Genomic DNA, 18151 nt, shown 5'->3' on the forward strand with positions numbered 1-18151 from the left:
TGTCAAGTTTCAAGTTTGTCGCCTCGATCGAGTAGTTACATATTTAACGGCGCAGGTTTTATTAACGACCCTTTAAGAAACAGGCTGTAACCCGAAATGGCAGCAAAAGTACTGTTTATTAAACACAATATTCAAATTTTGAAAGTCAAGTACTAAATAAAAACCATGATACAATAATTTTTAGAAGGTAGTTTCACTTCTCCTTCTTATCCGCCATGTTAGCTATCTGACAGAAAACGTGTTTCGTATTTTTTGTTGTACCAACTTTTTCAAAAAAAAATCCAGCGTTTGACGTTGGAAAAATAAAACAAAGAAAAGCCAAACATATAAGTAGAGAAATTTTCGAATATTTTGTAATAATTTTCTTCACAAAAAATTAACCGCTGCTTACACACGGAATAGATGTATGGACACAGCTATAAGTGCCACCACACACCACAGACTTTATCGGCCGCCTATTTAAATGATAGGGCTCGCTTGAAATATGTACATGAAGATGTATGGAGGTGCGCACACTACACCAGCTTAATCGCTCTGACCAATAAGTTGTGGTGCAATGGAAAGACTAGCAAGCACATCTAAATTGGCAGCCGATAAAGTCTGTGGTATGCGATGGATCTAATCCATTATAAACAAGAAATAATGCTGTTATATTTTCATTTGATTTTTATTCAAGTGATTAGCAGTGGCAAAAATATATGTATAAAATACGTATATTTATATTAAAAATTAGGTGATCAGTTATGAAACATATAAATCTTTACATGTTCTGTTTAAAAATATCTAAAATAACAAGCGATAATCCCCAAGTTCTATATCGTAGCAGTGGCCACATTGAGTGTTTGTCACAGACACGGTTTATGTCAAAAATTTTGAAGTGAAACTACCTTCTAAAAATTATTGTATCATGATAAAAACCATAAAAAAATACTAGATTTTCCATTTTTTATTTACCTAAATCACCTAATGTACTCACCTAAATTATTTCTTAAAAATACTTGACATCCGCATTCGCATCTGCATCCGCGGATGTTAGCTTTTAAACATCCGCATTCGCATCCGCGGATGTCTAAAATTCCACATTCGCAACATCCCTACTACGGATGATATGCGAAGAAAAAAATGTTTGCTTAATGAAGAATGAGCACCAATGCAGCCACAAATGCAAATTGACGCCACCAAACAAGTCCAATCTGTCCCTTTATACGTTAGAATGGATGTAAAAGCTATGTCACATCCACATGCCTACGTGAAGACAAAAATGTACATACATATGGGCAAATCTCCCGAACTTTGGGATTCAACGCTAAAAAAAACATAAACAATAAATTCTGGTGTGATTCATTTTTCTCAAATGCTTAAACAGTTATAAATAAAAAACGATAATTTTCGAAAACTCAAAGTTAGCGATAGTTCTGGAGGGCGTGGTTTTTGTCCGATTCCAAAAAGACGGTGTTTAAGAAGGTCAGGCGCAATGTGTATGTCAAATTTGGTAAAGATTGGTGAAGTGGTTTTCGAGATACAAATATTTGACATAAGTGGGCGGACCACGCCCAGTTTCCAAAACATTCTACGAAGAACTAGTTTTTTATTAAGATCCATTGCAAATATCATTTTTGAGCAAATATTACAACATTTCTGAATCGCGCTGCACAAAGATCTGAAATTCCTTCACATATACACACATAAATTCATGGCCGGTTTTTGGACTAAAATTATTTTATGTATCTAGCATTTTAACGAATTTTATGAAGAATGTTACCTAACGATCACGCTTGATGCCAACCTGTTATATTTTAGTCTGTCAGTGTTCCATCAAAAAAGGATAATATTTTAAGCCATTCACGCAAAGACTTATTCAGACAATATTTGTTTTATTTTCAATATTTTCAAAGGCACACAACTGCAAAAGGTCTTATTTTATTCTATAATATGTAATTTATATGTACATACATATGTACATATATCAACAATTTAGAACTGCTGAAAGTGCAAAATGGAAAAGAACTTTTCCTATGAGGAAAACATATTTTTCTCAACGCCTAATGCATTTTCCAATTTTACCATTATTATTTGCCATGATTTTCGAATATCTCCGTTTTGCGCTGAAAAGGTTATACTCAATAAAAGTACAAAAGGTACCCAAAGTGCCACGTCAAAATTGTTATTTTAATGACTTTGATTGTTTATACAAATTAAAATGGCATTATTAACCCTAGAATGGTAAACATATTTTGTAGCCCTTTAGTACCTTTATAAACAACGAACATTTCACCTTTGTAAAAAAAAATGTATTCAAACAAAAGAAAATATGTATTTACAATATCTTTTGTAACAAAAATTAATAAAAACATCTAATATTTTTTTTGGTATCTGAAATTTGTTACAGTCATATTAGTAGATCACATATTTTAATGGGTGGTATACAGAGACCGTTTGAAAACAAATAAAAAAAGAAATATTTCCGTTCGAGATATTTTTGTAAAATTTCTTTAGCCTATATATTTTAGATCAAATTAACATATTAAAAAAGAATATCATGCCTATGGCTTAGAAAATATTTTGTTATTAAAAAGTTTCCTATTCAAAAAAATACCTTAATTGGTAAACATCGCCTCATAGGCGACACACGTATGAATATTTTGGCAACATAATGGAACTGAACAAAACACGTACTGCACACAAGCTTATAGAAAGAACACTTAACTGAGTTGGCACGAACCCACGCTTTGATATGAGAGACCGATCTGGAAATATCGCAAAAACAAAAAATTGTTGCGCCTCACAGACTATGTTTACCATTCTAGGGTTAAAATAAAAAAAAAATTAAATAAGTTACAAGAACTTGTCGCATTTGTTATCAAAATGGCCCAAGTTTTTCTATAAAAAGCGATTGTCACAAAAGCACACGGTTCCGGAGATTTGCCCATGTGCACAAATTTAATTTACGATAGGATGCAAATGATATATGTACGTTATCGTTGTTTTCTCGCTCGACTCACCTTTTCCGTGCTGGACTGGAAGTAGTAGACCATGACGAATATCCAAATGATGCTAACAAAAACAATGAATTTTACATTGCGGCGCATTTTTCTGCTGTTACTGTTACTGCAAAACCTAATATAACTGGCTTTGTTAGCGCTGTTGTTATTGCTCTTGCTATTGGCTTGTGTTGCCTGTAGCTTGGTAAAAACTCGTATTACCGCAATTGCTGCTGTTGTTGATACGGCTGCTGTTGATGTAATCTGTGACGTTTTTTTTTTGTTGTTTTATCTGTTGGAATTTTGTATTGGCAGCGTTACTATTGTTAGAGTTGTAGTTTTTTTTGTTGTTATTATGGATATTGTTGATGTTGTTGTAGTTTGTGTCACCGCTTCCGCAGTGACTATCACCGAAATGAATGACAGTGGTCTTGATGCCGCTAGTACTAGATGCTTAAATGATGGATGTGGGTGTTGTTGTTATTGTTGGGACAGTGCCTATTAAGTGCATCACCAAAATCTTCAATGTTCAGATTTTCATCATTGGAGTCTTCGTTTTGTGTATAATGTATTAATGGCTGTAAGGAAAGAAAGAATAAAAGATTAAAACCTGATTTTGATTTATGACTATTTGCAATATATCGGATTAAAAGCAACTACCCTATAAAGGACCTCTAAAACAGAATACCTTCTGCGTATTATGAGTATTAAGAGTAAGTAGAATTTTATACGAAAAATAATATTTTTTTATCAAAAAGAGAATAACAAAGTTTAAGCAGACATACATAGTTTGATTGAAACCCGAAAATAGTCGTTCCCCCGATTTGACCACCCTTGCTTTCAACATGGTGGTGATTCCACAATTCATAGAGTTCAGAAAATACAGTCTTACATTCCTTCCTAGTCTCGCGGTACTTAAAAGCCATTGATTAATTGAAAGACTAAATTCAAATTAATGAGTATTTATATTTAAAAACATCCTAGATATTTGCAAAAGAGCTTAATTTTTCAACTTTATTTTTGTTGTCTTTTTATGAATAAAATATGGCGATCAATATCCACAGTTAGTATTTTCAAGTTTCTTAGAAAAGCGCAAAAAGATGGCACAACACCGAAATCGGTTTGTCTCCAAACCAAATTTTAATAGGGATGGCAAAAAATTTTTCACAAAACATCATATACCTACCCTATGGGAAACACAAACAACCAAAAACAAACCAGCCAAAACTTTCAGTCTCGACCAGATAATTAAACAGATGAACAACCAAGCAAACAAGGACTATTTTTACTTGTTTACATACGTATATGGGGAGACAATTGTACAATTCCGTGTAAAGTCACAAAGGTGTGCTAATAAAACCGCCAAATTTTTGAAAATGGAATGTACATAAGATAAAGAATGTTAGTAAAAGTCAATAAATTGTATTCTCCTGTACAATCATTGGTGTAGTTGAAAATTATTTTCATATTCCAAATATGTTCAGCATAAACTCTCTCAAATGTGATGCATAAAAATTACTTGTAATAAACAAATTCTGCGTATCAGAAAATTTAATATTGTGAAGAATAATAGCTCCTGACGCCAATGTTGCCAGATTCACAGTTTTAACTGCAGATTACAGTGTTTAAAACAAGCTCATTGTTGTTTAAACTACTTCCTAGTAAAAACTATAGCCTTTTTTTAGAAATAGGCGATTTGAACGAATAAATTAAAATTTCTCTTTCAGTTTTTTTGTAAATCAATTTTTAAGGTTAAAGGGGACTGATGAAGGAGCAGCGTTTCCTAATTTTAAACAAATGGTTTCAGCTGTCCTTTGCATTCCAGTCGCCACAGCAAATGTGGAAAAAATATTTTCCCTAACCAATTTGAATAAATCAAAAAATAAACCAGAAATTCCAGCACTCTTTGGTATTTGAAGAACTATTCATAGATTTCTTAAAAACCTACTTCAGGTACTAAATATGAGGTAACGAATCAAATGCTCGAAAATTAACAAAGTAACCTATGAAATATAATACAACTAAATATACAATTTAAACGTTTTATATTATTTTATTTCATGAAAATAAATCTTTTTTTGTTATTTACTTTTAGTACAATAAAAAAAACTTAACTTTTTAAAAACTCTTCGTTTTTGAAGATTACAGTTTTTTGGTCGAGAATGCTATTTTTCTACGGAAATTTATAGTTTTTGGAAAAATAATCTGGCAACACTTCCTGACACATAAAAATACATATTTGCATTTGTAAACCCGGCCAAATGTTATGTAATAATTTATTGTGTTGAAAATGAAATAGCTATAAAATTCGACACATATTGCAAACAGTTCCCGCCTGAATTCACTTTTTTGTCAATATCGGCTGTACATAAAAAAAATTGTGAATACACACATACATACATACATATTGATAGCTGTTTTTGCTTTACTGGATGGTTTGTTACAAATAATAAACAAACACATATTGACTACAAGTATATTGATACAATTAAAAAAGAGACTGCAAAAACATAATAGGACCAGCCATAAATTGAGTACATTCATACGTATCACTTAAAGTTAATAAGTGAAAAACCTACTTTTTGTAGTGAATAAAAAGGCAAACAAATTTCCAATACACATAATACCGATACAGCAGCTTTGCATTTACAGTGAGTCGACTTAAATCTGCTCTATTTCGGGTTATCTACTAAAAAATATTCAACCAATCCTGCTCAGATGCGAAACAAAGCCAATATGCCATGTTTATGTTTTCGTAAGAATCGAAAATTTTAAGATTTTCCTTTCGACAAATAGGCACTTTTGCTCCGTCCCATCAAACATAACTATTAGTAGTGTAAAGGCGTAGGGGTAGAACCTACCCGTTTATAAATGATACTGACTAAACCTAGAGGAGAGGAATTAGTACCTGCCTGTCTCCTAATACCTATCATAGACGGCCGCTGTGGCTCAGCGGTTAGATGTGCGTACTACCACTCCGTCAACGCTTCGATCTTTGGTCCTGACAACATCTAAATTAGAAAATGTTTTTTCTAACAGCGGTCACCACCCGGCAGACAATAGCATGCCTGCAAGTGTATTTCTGCCGTGAAAAAGTTTCTCATAAAATCCATTTGCCATTTGGATGCGGCGTATAATTGTAGTTCTCTCCACACACACATTGGAGGAGATAATAATAATAATAGATTGGCGCTTACACATATGTTAGTGTTTGGCCGAGCTTCTCCTCCAACTTGTGGCGTGCGCCTTGATATTGTCACACAAAGCGGAGGGACCTACAGTTTTACGCCGACTCCGAACGGCGATTGTATTTTTATGAGAAGCTGTTTTTCATGGCAGAAATACACTCGGAGGTTTGCCATTGCCTGCCGAGGGACGACCGCTGTTAAGAAAAACCTTTTTCTAAATTTTTTGCGATGTTGCTTTGACCAGGGCTTGAACCCAGGTGCTGGTGAGTGAAAGCGCGCACTGCTTACCACTACACCACAGCGGCCGACGATTGGATTGGCGATTGGAGGAGATGATCAGCCAAATACTTAGCGAAAGTCTTAGCGCCAAAATATTATTAATTATAGGGATTAGAACCTATCCAAAGCGTGCCAAAACCTTGTACCTCTACAGTAGTCGACTGATGCCTCCTTGAAATAAATTCAGAGAATTTATTTGGCGTGTTGTTTTCAGTTGCAAAGTTTTTTACGTATTTTTAATGTACACATGCTCATATTCATAGCATAGTATTATACCATCCCATCCATATTCCTGGGGAGGGCCGGGCGTAGTATGTCAATTAAAATTAAAGTGAAATGGGGAGAAAGATAGAACCGAAACTGCGAATTGGATGGTTACTAATTTTACACCAATTCAACAAGGAAAATATAAACTCTGAATGCTAAATAGCAATCAAAGCCCTTTGATTATACGCTGAAAAATAGTCAAGGAATACCTGACCCCTCTTCCGACCCCTATGAGGGCCATGTTGGTTACAGGCCACACAAATAATGCAGGGAACTGTATGGATGTTTAGTTACTCAAGTAGCAGACTGGTGTATAACTTGGTGTAAATTTGTGAATTTCGATACAATTAATCAGATGTATACCGAAATTCGTAAATTTACACCAAGATATCTACCAGTGTGCTACTTGAGTAGTTCAGTCAATGCTGGGTGAAAGTCTTAGAGTAGAATAGGACTAGACCCTTTTTAATTCGGTTCTACCGGCCCGATTTCAGGAGCACCTAGAGTTAAGCAAGTCCGATTGGAATCTACTTTAGGAAGGTTATTATCACCTTATGATGTTATGACTTATGATGACGTGGAATCATGTCAACTTATGCTGACCTAACCGGATGTTTACATTTAAACTCGGTCGTAAAGCAGTTTTTACTCGTCGGTAATGGAATTTTCGACGATAGCAATAATAGAAATTTCGCGATGATTTGTGAAAATAATTTTTTTTATAAAAATGTATGTACAAATCGTAAAAAGTCCCCAAATTCGTTGAAAGTAGGATTTTATACCCACATATGATTTTATTTTTCATAATCACGAATTACCATCCATTGTACCGTTTTCATATTCCTTTTAAATAATTGTTTTAAGTCTACACTAACATTGAAAAGCCCATTAGTTTTTCTCTCAATACATCGCTGCCAAAAGCCTCAAAAGCGCGGTCTCATCCTCTTCAAGGAGGAAGGTAAAATGGTCTTGTCTTTTATGCCGATGATAGTCAGTTTTTTAGGCCACGAAAAGTAACGAGTCAGACAAGCCAAAGTGGCCCGGGCTCGAACCGTAATGGTCGTGAATGAGTAGACAATCGATCCCAAATTACGTAACCCGTCAGTCGTCTGAATAAATTGTGACTTTTACATATGAAAACAAAAGCATTTTAATTCAAGTCACGGTAGATTTTGAGGTCACAGTAATTGAATTGTATTTTCCAGCTGCAGTGGTTACTGAAGTGGATTTTTTTTAGAAAACTACAAGAATGAAAGCAAAAGTTGCGAAAAGAATTATAATACCCTGCCTCTAATGTATGTGTACTCGATTCTATAGCAATTCTTTTATATTACGATTGTCATCATACCGGAATACGAGACAAACAATACGTTCAGATTTGTTATAATTCGAAATAGGAATTTTTTCGTGGAGAGTTCCTTGTTCAGGACTGTGACGATTACACTCATGATAAATTTATGCAAATATCTAGAGAGATCTTCCGCAATTGAAGGAAACATGAATGTTGTTGACCAAAAAATCCACCCAGTTTCTGACGGCGGCTAGCTAAATGGTCAAATATTTTATTGACAGGTACTCTAGAGTACCTTGGCACGCGGAACAAAATAACTTTTTCATCGTAACTTAGTGGAGAGTTGCATTGCCGAAGTACTCTGGAGGTAGTAAGAGGCCTGGAAAATATCGTGAATGTAGATTGGCCTCGACCTATTTTCCGCCACGAAGTCCATGGCCTTGCAAGTACCTCGGTTTGGAATATTCCTCATCTTATTTGGCACTACAACCGCTTTATGGATTTGGGCCGAGACCAAAGAACTTCGTTAAATGCCTTTCCCCTTCGCGAAGTTGCGCCAGTTGTTCATCCCGAGTTCACACTGATCTTTGTGTACTTGTTCCTTCCATTGTGTTCACGGACGTCTTCGCTTTCGAGTCGAAGGATCTTTTCACCGGAGAATCAGCATTCATACGTACGACTTGTCCAAGCCAGAGCACCATTGTATTTTTACACGCTTAACTATGTCAGGAAAAGCTTGGCTAAACACTTAGCAAAAGTGTAAGCGCCAAAATATTATTATTATTACATTATGTCAGGGCCATAGATCTTACGTAGAAAGGTTTTCGCCGTCTTTATGTTTCCGGACATATAAAGGGTACCGAAACGAGAGGATCATAAGCGATAGCCAGGCATAGACTAAGGCTCTCTTTTTATATTAGAAATTTGATCATCACTAGTCCTTAGTGTATTGAGAAACTTAACTCGCAAGGTAGGCGAATCAACATCCACTTGGAATGGGCACTCGGCCATAGGGGAAAAGGGTTTAATAAGACGGCGGACTGCCTCGTAAGAGAGACGGCAGACATCACTAAAATTGGACCCGAGCCGTTCCTGGGAGTAAGTACTAATACTCTTAAGGAAGAGCTCAGAAAGAAGACGAACAGCCTAAATGATCTCAACTGTCGGGGCTCAGTAGCACTACGGCAAGCAAATAGTCTACTGGGAGGGTACAACAATAAGAGATCACAAAACTTGATTAACCTTCCAAAGGAGAAACCTAGAATACTAACAGTTATCTTTGCAGGGCATAGAAGACTAAGACGGTATTTCTAACAGATGCATATAGGCTTTACGTGATTACCTGCAAAAAGGCTTTAATCACAGTACCCGCATTTGGCACAACGGATTAATTTTTGCCTTAATCATTGCCCTGAAATGAAAGCATTTCAGTTCCAAAGGCAGTGTGGGAGGACACACTAACCACCTTGGTGAGGCCGAAACCTACCTAAAGTCTCTGCCGTTCTTTGGGTCCCGGCACCCGGTTGCAATGCAACTCCACATCGAACCCTTTTTGAGTTCTACCGCCTTTGGTATTAAACCACAGCCCCGCGATACTCCCCGAAGGGCCATACCTCAGTGAACAGACTAGAGTAGTGCTCACCAGCCAGACTTGCTTGACCAGCTCGAGTCACGCAACCTACTAAACATACCAGAATACACATGCTCAACCGTACAACTAAGAAGGTCTGCTTATATCACATATTCACCAATCCACGGTTTACCTCAAATATTTACACCGTGTTTTCAACCTTTTCTCCACATTTTCCACAGTTACAGCAGTTTTCAGCATTATCATTCAGCTCGTCTCGCTCCTCTCACAAGACTTACTAATCTCATTTCACCCCGGTGTCCCTATCCGGAGTGAAAATCGACTTTTAACCCTTGTTCAAGTCACTTGACTCACCTGATTCATTCTGCTCGTCTCGCTACCCTCGCAGGTCCTACTAGCCTTACTGGGGAATAAATTCCAGCCCGGGTGTACAATAGGCATGGAATCGCTCCTTTCAGGTTTTCTACATCTACTCAAGCAGCTTGACGAGCCACATTCCTCCTTGCAGAACTTCCTAGCTATATGATTTTACATGTGCATCTGGCCTGTCTTTCGACCTTGTTCGTCTCACTGGCTTTGCTTATCTAGCCAGCGAACACACTCCAGGGGCATCTGTTCGCCCGCGGTTCCTCTTTTAAAGTCTTAGGTATGACTTCCGAAAGTCGTAGACTCTTCTACCAATTGAGCCTCTGACCGACTCAGGATTGGTAGCCTTTGACTAGGGTACCCGGGATTGTGACACCCGTAGCCCCGCAATGCGGAACCCCCCTGGGCTCGTTGGCACGGTAATCTCCACATCGGAAACTGCGTAAGCACATGTCCTACACAGGTTCTCATGCGGAGCATCCCTGTTAGTTCATGCCGACATGCAAACCCCTAAGGGCCCCCATGTCACCACTTAAGATCTAGACCCACGACAAGGACACCAACGTTTCGCTAGATGGTATTTCTAACAGCAGGGAATATGGACAAATGATATATGCCGGCTGTGCAACTCGACCAGCGAGACGCCACAACATATTCTTATCGAGTATGATGCACCACTGATGCGAAGGAAATCTAGGCTCGATGTGGCCACAGATTGAGCAAATTCACTCCCTACCGTCGAACGCGATGCTGCTGTTTTTGAGGGATGTAGGCCTAGAGTAAGTATTGTGATGAGGAGAGGGCGCCGGCTTCGGGGTCTAGCACAAAACTAAACAAAGCTTAGGGAAAATTACCTTAACGAGGTTCCAATAAAAATACAAGTTTTTTATGGACAAGGGCGGTCAATGTAAGTATAAAGGCGCGTTGGAATTTCAAAAATGCGTAGATGGGTTGAAAGACAATTTGTGTTGGATTGGAAATATTAGTATTTTCTGTTACTGTGTCTGTAGTTGTTCGTGTTTCATTGTACATATTCTGTTTGCACTAAATTACACTTTGAGTAAATAAAAGCATTTGTAATGTAAAGTTAATTTCACTATAAATTTACTGGAACGGTATCTTTTAATTGCTTTTTAATGTTGCCGGAAGCTATATATGTACATTAGACTGCATCACTCCCCATACAAAAAAAAATCGGTACTATTTTTCCATTGGAGTTATAAAATCTATTATATTTTGAGACGTCCACCAAAATATTTCGAAAAAATATTAAGATTTAAGTGAGCTGGACCAATTTCAAAATACCTCTAAAAATGGAGTTTTTTATGAATAAAAATAGTTTCTTAAAATTTTTTTTGAAAAAATCCCCTCAAATGTCAAAACGGTTTAAGCTCAAAAACTTTGCATAAAAACATTAAAAAAAAAATTTAAAAAAAATTTTAACGGAATCGTAATGATGAGATTTTTGATGCTGTTTTTTAACTTTTTTCAAAGATTGGTGTAAGAAAACTTGAATAACTGAGCCTAAACTCTTCTGATTTAGACTTAAGAGGTGTCGGTGGAAAGGTATTTTCTCACCCTTTGTATTTCTTTGCTAATAAACTCATTCAAAGGATGAAAGAGAAAGGTAGGATGAACGAACGTCAATCGAGGTTGAATTAAGATGTTTTGGTGGTTGAAAAAAAAATTGGGACACAAATGATTTTTTTTTGGACCTAAATAAAAACAGTGTGAAAATACCTTTCTACTGAGATCCCATGAGTCTAAATCAGAATAGTTTTGGCCAAGTTATTCAATCTTTGAAAATAGTTAAAAAACCGCATCAAAAATCTCATTCTTACGATTCCGTTGAAAATATTTTTAAAAATTTTTATGCAGATTTTTTAAGCTTAATCTGGTTTGTCATCTGAAGGGACTTTTTTCAAAAAGTTCTTTAAGAAACTATTTTTATTCATAAAAAACTCCATTTTTGGAGGTATTTTCAAATCGGTCCAGCTCACTTAAATCTTAAAATTTTTCCGAAATATTTTGGTGGACGTCTTAAAATATAATAAATTTTGTAATCCTGGCGGAAAAACCGCAACTTTTTTTGGTGATGCTGTCTAATGTACATATGTATGTACATAAGAGGTGTTCACTTATCTAGAATTTCACAAGTACGACGAATGTGCAAGTGCTTTATGACAATCGATAACATCGAATTCAGATGTCTTGTTCATATCAAATTGAAAACGAAATCACATACACCTATTTATTACACATAACCATTTTAAATGGCATTCATACCTGAAGATAGCGAATTTTTGGTCTAGGCTGCAGTTGACATATTTATTGGGTTCACAATACTTTCAATTTATTTGTCAAATTTCTATGCGATTTTTTTCTCAAAATACTTATGGATATATTTATGTATGCTATAGTATAAACACCATGTACATATAAGTATATGTTTGATTTTCAAATAAGCAAGAATTTCTACACTCATACGCCCCGGAGCACTCTTTCACTAATACACAGACAAATTTTGGCCGCTACTGATAACTGCGCGATTCACTTTTAGCTGTGTTGCATTTAATACGTTTGCATGTACGTATATCTGTCTGCATTTCTAAATATGTACGTACATATTTATTGACACACTTTCTGGCAAATGTTAGCCCAAACGCACTGATATGATTAGATAAGAGCAATTAAAATTTATGACGAAATTTTTGGAAGAAAATAAATTAATTTTTGATGCGAAGGTTTTGAGTTTAGTTAAGACTTTCAGCAAATATTTTTTCTATTTTATTACAATTATTTAAGTATTGAATATATTTGTATATCCACTGTACACCATGTGCACACAATCACAAACAAACACTTTTGGCAAATGTCAAAACCAACTTAAATCCGTTGAATGCGGCTCAACACAATCATTCGCCACTTGACCGTGAGCTAAATATTGTTTTTCGTTTTTTTTTTTTGCAACAATTACTTGGCCAACTTAGCCTTTCCACTAACGTCGATGCCAAATTTAGTTATGAGAAGTCATCAAAGTCGTCGAAACGCGTCGCGTAATCCACCAAAAGCGTGCGCATGGGAGACCGCTCACCTGCGAGAAACGCCGACAACTCGTTTGAACGGATTCGTAGCAACTGATGTGTCGCGTCGGTGTGCATCTGCTTATGTTGACTGATATTTATGAAAATAAACCGTTTCCCCTAAAACTGCCGCTGACTAGCACCGCACTGTCACCGCTACGTGGTCACCGATTACGCGTCACGCACACACACGAAACGAACGCCAAATGAACTGATTCGTTGCGTTGCTTTGCGTTTTATACATGCGCTCCACATCAATTGGCGCAGCATGTCCAAGTTGCGTATAAGAGTTTTGGCGCCGGTGGCACATTGGCTCCCTCCCATTTGGCGCTGTCGCCATGTTGGCTTCATACCACAAACTGCGAACATGTTTGAAGCGCTTATTTTCTGCCTTGAATTTTAGTTGTGTTTTGTTCGAACGTTGGGGTTTTTGAACCTTCTTTCAGTTCTTGGCTAAAGTGGTGGGTGTATGTATGTAGCTGGTTGTTGGCTGGCTTATAACAAGTGAGTAATGTGTGTTTGCACGTGTAAGGTGTAATGCTGACTGTATAGGTATAGTGGCAACTGCTTGAAGCCCTCAAGTGGCAAGAAAGATAGTGCAAGCATGTGCACTCTCGAATTTTCTTTAATGTGTATCAAAGTGTGAAGAACTTGAGTTCTTAGAGAGTCGTTGAGTATGTGAAGTATGAGCAACTGTAAATTTTATTAATGAAATATTGAACGTTATTTGCTTATCATGCTGGTTTATTCAAGGTGATTTTGTTGAAGCAAAGAATTCAATACACTGTAAAGGGTAATAATATAAAAATTTCTTTATTATTAAAACATATGCATGCAGGGTCAAGCTTCTACTCCAGAAGGATTTCAGAAATACTATTTTTTATACAGTCGAAACAGCAGTTTGCTTGAAGCTTGTAGCTTGTTATAATTTGTTGTTTTGAACAAACAGTTGCATTTAAACTGATCTGAACTAGTGTATTTTCGAATTTCGGGACATAAATGTTGTTTTATTAAATCGATTTCTTTCATTTAGTCAAAGTCTTACATAACGGATGGAATGTGTTTTGTAAAATCTAAAATAAAAATGTGCCAGAGTTTCCGTGCCAATTAAGCAGAGTTTTCATTTAACCGGATTACAAGGGCAGTAAAAAGTTATCCGTATTAATATGAAATTGTAAAATTTTTATGGCTTTATTTACTCAGAAGCGAAGAATGAAGAGAATGCAATGGTTCTTAGTATGCAGATGGAATTACACGAATAAACTGCGGCTTATTTGATGTAAGGCCTCACTGAAGCTAGCAGTGTCTGTTCACCTCTGTCCAACTGAAGGATGTCCGCACAAAATACATCGCCGCAGTAGTTAATGATATAGTATTTTTTTCAAATAATAATAAAATGTGTTTTGAAAAGGAATTTAAAAATTTAAGATATAGGATCTACTTTGCCGCGGCACGGAACATGGTAGTTAGTATTTAGTACCAAACACGAGAACAGAAACATTCACAAAGCCACTTGGGTGTCCTTTGGTCGAAGAACCCAGAACTCAATTTATCATTTTGTGATCAGAGCGTTCTTGAAATGCAAAACTAACTGGTATGCCACGCCGCTGTCCACCCGCAGGCACAAGAAAAGAAGGGAAGAGGGACATATTTTCAAGAGAAAAAAAAACCTGAGTGCGAAGAGCTTAAAATGCTAGCAGAAGAAAAGTAGGCTGCTTTAATAAACGGTTTCAGGACTATGAGTAATTCCTGCAAAAGCAAAAATTGGAGCTCGGGAGAAAATGTTCGGAATTCATTGGAGATATGGACGGTACACTTCAGAGTTTAGTCTCATAAGAACATATCCGAAGATTGCAGTCGTTGTACACTTTCCAATCCACGAGAAGAAAGATCGCACTGTTTCCCGAAATTATATTAAAAGAATTATTTGTTTTATTTTCTTAGTATCGCATAGTAGGTAATTAACAATTCTTTGTGAAGAACTGAAGTCTTTCATGAACGAACTCCCTGGAGTTGATTAACTAAAAAAACTCACTATTGGCCAGACGAAATGTTTAATTTTGGTATCGTCGCAAATCTATTACTGATATATATATATATATATATATTGTTTCTCATCGTGCCCGAAATTTTATAGGGCGTAGAATGGGCGACGATGTCGAATAAAGATGAAAAGTTGTATCCGCTTCCCGATGAGTTACAGACTTGAAAATTTAAACTTAGCTCGGAACCCGATTATAATGCAACATAAAAAAGCATTAATCCGCTAGGTGATCTAGAATTCGAGATTTTTTAAAACACTTTTTATACCCGAGCGCACTTGGACAGAAGGGTACTAGGTATAACTTTGTTCACATAACGGTTGTTTGTCACAGTCTACAAGAATTGAAACAGATATAAACTAATATATATATACATAAATGATGATTGTTTGTCCGTCTATGCACACGATAACTCGAGTAAAAATTTAGATATTTTCACGAAACTTGGTACGTCCTTATTTTGAGGTAAGGGCGGATGGTATTGAAAATGGGCAAACGGTAGTTTGCAGAAATACGAAATCTGCGGTATTAACTCAAAATGAGAAAAAAATCGATAGCGACTGTCAAAATTGGAAAGACCATTTTTTTCTTTTTGGAACTTAAAAACAAGAGTTTAGAGTATATTGTGCCGAAATTTCACTGCAATCGCAGGCCTAGAAGATATAAATAATTGCAATTGTTTAAATTATTGTTATTAAAGAATTTCATCGAATTTCATCAAATGGGTCGCGGGTTACGAATTTTTCTCTCAAAAATTGCAATAGTCTTATAATACCAAAAAAAAAAAAAAACAAAGTGCAATTTCGAAAAACCGTCCAAAGTGTATTTTTGTTCTATAATTATCTACAGATTCCCACAATTGTCTTCACTTTCCAGAAAATCAATGAAAATTCATTGACACAGTTGGCGTGGTTTGACTCATAATCAAAGAAATTCTAAAAAATCTGATTAAAAAGTTGAAACTTTTGATGAAATTTTGCTCAGTTTTCGCGAGTTTTGTACAAAGTTTAGGAATTATGTTTTTATGTTTTTTGTTGTTTAAAGAACCATATTTTTATACAAAATTGGCGGAAGAATATTAGAATAAAAATTGTAGCATTTATTGTGAAAAATTTGCTGTGCCAATACTTTGTTCCGGCAGTGTATGTAGATTGAGGAAAGCAGTCAAGTATAATCTGAGTTAAATTAAGTACACACATATGTACAATTGTGCATATTCAATTGACCCTATTACCTTCGTTCTCTCCTTGCATAACAAATTACTTTGTACCAACTACAACACTCCAGCGGCCTTAATTGATTGACATATTTATTAGCAATTGAAATGTAAAGTCAATATTGTTCCTGTGGGTATTTGACCAACTAGTGTCACAAGAAGGCGATTGTGACCTGGATGTAATTTCGACCAAACATGTAAGTCTGTATATGTGCATTAATAAATATTAATACATATCTGCAATACATTTCCTAATACTAAATGTTGCATTCTTACAATGGCTGGAGGCTGAAACGTTGCCAGTCTGTGACTAGTTAATAAACATAAGTAGAAAATCTTCACTTTGTCAGTCTAAGATTAGCACTAAACGATTCAGATGAGATCTAGTACAATTTGTTTCCCCGATGCTTTAAAACTGTATTTCTATAAAATGTAAATTTCTCCTAGTTAACTGTAAACTATATACGTATATATAAATGCGCCACAAGAAAATTTTGAACTCCCTTTTTCGCTCGATTTCAATGAAACATACACCTAATTAAAGGATATAACTTCCTCTAATCCAGAAATGTTAATCCCGTTACATAGGGGGCGTTGCATCTGACATACAGACTAAAATGTGAAAAGCGATATATCTCATGACGAAAATTTGTAGGTTTTGGGAAAGGGGGCCCATACCAACTGAAATTCGCATACCGTTTATCTGTGGAACTGTTTATGCTAACGTCCCGAAATTTGATACCTCTTATCAATACCGCACTTATGGCGAAAACAGGGCACCACCGATACTCACTAAAATTCTTATACCACTTATCTCTGGAACCGTTTCTGCTAATGTCCCGAAATTTTACACTTTTCACACCAAGAATCATTCAATTGGGAACAATTTTCACCCTGATTTTTAATGTCTTAAATTTAAGTCGTTTGTGTTTAGATATAGTGCCAACACATAGAATAAATTTGCAGGTATTGTGTTCCCAGATAGCGCATATCCAATTCTGCCTCGATTACAAAACATCATTGTTGCCCACGCTTAAAGGTATAAGGCAAGGGAAAAATTGATATTTTCAAGCACTATGTACACATACATATAAATGGATTTTTTTTAAACAAACTTTTTTTGCTGAGAACTTATTTAAATTCCAAAAACCGAAGGCTAACTTGAATTTAAAGAACCAACACTGGAATGTGTCAAAATAAAAATAAAAGAGCACAAATTTCTATGCAAAGCAAAACTCTCTGGGAAGACAATAAGTTTGTTCGTTTAGCGAGAATAATCACTCAAAATATCAGTAAGAAAAAATGCTCTAAAATTCTCTCTCAGATAGAGAAACTTGCGAATTTCATCCCGAACCCAAATTGGCAGAAATTTGCAAGTTTCTCTGCCAGCTAGTGTCCGCGTTTGGATTTCAAACATAAGAAATTTGTATAGAATTTTTTAAATTATTTTAGAGGCAAAAGGGGGCAAAAAACAGGATCTACATTTAAAAGATGTCTATGGACGTGTAGAGCAACTCATTTCTCTACTAATATCATGAAAAGATGAATTTTTTTTTACCGTTCTACTGTACAAACGTAAATATATCACTGATCTTCCGAAATGTCTAGTTATGCAGTGATTTATTTTTAATTTCCAGTGTTTTTCATTTTAAATATTTTTCGTTAAATTTTTATTTAAGTATGTCTCATATTCCATAAACCATTTAAATTCGAATTCCTAACTGTGTTGCAAACTTGATAGAACTGTAAAACAGTCTTCAAATTTCATACTTTTTAATCAGAGTTTTTTTTATAAATATTTGGGGTATTCAAATTTTGGTGTAGTAAAGTGTAACCTTGTATCTTAA

At 35.7% G+C, this 18151-nt stretch overlaps 1 long non-coding RNA gene across 1 annotated transcript; it reads right to left on the minus strand.

The window, feature by feature from the left end:
- Positions 1-3000: 3000 nt before the first annotated feature.
- On the minus strand, positions 3001-12684 carry LOC118754140. Its single transcript, XR_004994866.1, has 2 exons — positions 12250-12684; positions 3001-3559 (listed from the first exon to the last, which is right to left on the minus strand). It is a non-coding gene; the product is annotated as an uncharacterized LOC118754140 (long non-coding RNA).
- Positions 12685-18151: the final 5467 nt, after the last annotated feature.

This window comes from Rhagoletis pomonella, unplaced genomic scaffold (genome assembly GCF_013731165.1).
Source record: "Rhagoletis pomonella isolate Grant_MI unplaced genomic scaffold, Rhpom_1.0 Rhpom_scaffold_03439, whole genome shotgun sequence".
NCBI classification, from domain to species: Eukaryota; Metazoa; Arthropoda; class Insecta; order Diptera; family Tephritidae; genus Rhagoletis; species Rhagoletis pomonella.